A 2,722-nucleotide genomic window follows, 5' to 3' on the forward strand; every position below is an offset into this window, starting at 1 on the left:
ATGTTGAAGACACAAGGAAAATTTTCAAATAAATATCAAATACTATTAATATCAATATTTTCTTACAATCAATAGAGAAAATTTATAATTAAAAACATTTGATTAAATTTAATATTTAAAAATCGTGCGTTTCATTACGTCCGTACATGTACAGGAAAAGATGAATTGAATAGTAATAAGTATAACTTGATGTGAAATGATCATCAATTAAATTGACATGTTCAATACACATGTTATTTTGTCTGGCATCATTTAGTATTTTTCAATTCTTGTTAATGATAAATGATGATATCGTTTAACCGTCTGGAAATAAATAATTTCCACATTAATGTTGATATATATTTAAAGTGAAGCACCGTTAAAGATAGAATCTAAGATTAGATATCAGTGGAACTGATTTAGTCGAACATACATTCTTCTACTTCAATTATAATCTTATCCATGTCCTCCATTCCAATCTATAATTACGAAATCTATTTCTTCTCATATTTATCGATAATTTTAGACAAATCTGCAATTTTGTAATCAGATCGCGATATAAAATCTCATCAATAATCCATTCTTTATTATTGCTGTATTGTTTTATTCTCGTCGAACAATGAAACTCTTTTTCAATAAGCCAAAGACCTCACACGAGAATCGAACCCGTGACCTCTTTAGACCATCGTGTAAGAATTTTATTATACGCCTGCTGTTTTTACTATTTCTATTTATATATATATATATATTTTTCATTTCACATTATATCGATCCAAAAACATTCGATAATTTAACTCAAAATTTCTTTCTAAAGAGAATTTAATCCCTCAGAATAATAAATCAATTTTCAGAAAAAGAAAACGAATTTTAACTCACATATCTTAAATCCCTAGACAGACATATAGGAATATAAGAGAGTTAATTCAAACCTTCATTCGAATTGGCAATTTGACTACAATTCCTCGAGTTTCTTCTTGGCAGCAGATTTTCAACAGGGATGCATCGCGTTCTTCGCGAAACTTTCGAGAGAAATGACAGGTGAAAGCGGTCATGGTAGGTGCAAGCCGTAGATCAAAGTTTTATTGGCGATCTCTGATCTCGGTGGGCCTCGCAAGGCGGCCCGAAAGCGGTCGAGAAACACATATTCGGTCGCATCGCCGTTATAAATCTTCGGCTTTATGTTATGCCATCCTGAAAATACGCAGCGAGATGGTTGGCGACACGCCAGCGAGCGGATCGAAGCGGAACGCGCGCGATTCAGCGCGTAAAGCGCGGGACGAGGAAGGTTTTGGCGAATCGAATCACTCTTGCCTTGTTAAGGTTTAAGAGGAGGTGATATTTTTTTATTTCCGTAAGTAGAAAGAAAGAACGTGTTTCTAATTAGACTTGACATTGTTCTTTATCCGATCCTTTTTTGATTTTAACTCCTTGAGACAATATTTCTTTTTTCCTTGTTAAAATGAAACTTGGAATTTTATGTCTTCTTCTCGTAGAATAGATTATTCCAGATTATTTGAATTTATTTTCCAGAGAAATATTAATTCTTAATTCAGGTTTATTAAAATTCTTACAATTTATTTTTTGTTTCCAATTATTTGAAAATTTTATGGATAAAAAGTATTCTTTTTTCTTTTTGAATCGTACATAATTCAGACTCTGGAGAGAAGATGTTATATTAGTTTTAGAATTTTTTCAATCATCATTTTTAAAAACTGATTACTCGTAGTATCTATAAAATTTCGAAATTAATCTTCTACGTTACAAACAAAATATCGATAAGTTGAGGAAACTTTGCCACAATCTATCTCAATTAACTCGCTATTACTGTATCTGATCGAGCGTAACCACTTCACGTGTTCCATACATTAAACGAACAAAATTGAATTATAATTCCCAACACGACCGCTTCTTAAATTTAATTAATTTCCATGTGATATCAAATGTTTTGCAACGTTTTCTGTTATATAAACGAGACGAGACGTAACGAAAAATATTTCCACGCGAGAGATAAAGAATATCGTCGATAAATGAATAACGAACACAATATTTATAATTTTTATAATTTACTCTGAATAATTAGTTGTCGATACGGGCAGTGGTAACACCGATAAATGTTAGATTCGAAGTTACTATCTTGAGACGAGATATATCTTTTTACTGTAATTGCTCGCCTCGGAATGTTTTTTCAAGAGAAACTAATCATAATCGTACGATTGCGGAATATTTTTTTAATTCGTAATCTTATGAAATATTATGAAATAGTATGAAATAGTTATTATGAAATTGAATATGTTATTCGTTGTTTCTACTTGATAAATTTCTTGTTTGCGAATTAATCTTTCGAACATTTATATACCAGATCTTTTTTTAAAAATAATAATACGAATCTTCACTTAATATTAAAATATATTTAAATAATAAATATAATAAAATAAATGATACAAAAAGTACCATATTCTATCATTTTAAATAAATTACTCGAATATTTCTCGTTCCTATAAAAATTGAAACACACCACTAAAATTAGAAACGAAATAAAATTATATTTCATCTTTTAATTTCTCCAATTTCGTACTATTTCATCGCGATAACAATCCTCAAACAATTCCCTTACGAAATTTAATTCCGCGTAATTCAATTGGCCCAAAGAAGATTAGCTTCTTCACGCGACAATTCACCGAATTTGCTTTTTAATTCAAAAAAAAAAAAAAGAAAACAGAAAATAAGGAGAAGAGAGAGAGAG

General features: G+C 30.1%; 1 protein-coding gene across 1 annotated transcript in view; it reads right to left on the bottom strand.

Moving 5' to 3' along the window:
- Positions 1 to 2,722, bottom strand: part of LOC102677150 (mannosyl-oligosaccharide alpha-1,2-mannosidase IA-like) — a 191,985-nt gene that overhangs the window by 26,129 nt on the left and 163,134 nt on the right. The gene's annotated exons all lie outside the window — the stretch shown is intronic.

Source organism: Apis dorsata, unplaced genomic scaffold (genome assembly GCF_000469605.1).
Source record: "Apis dorsata unplaced genomic scaffold, Apis dorsata 1.3 scaffold_104, whole genome shotgun sequence".
NCBI lineage: Eukaryota > Metazoa > Arthropoda > Insecta > Hymenoptera > Apidae > Apis > Apis dorsata.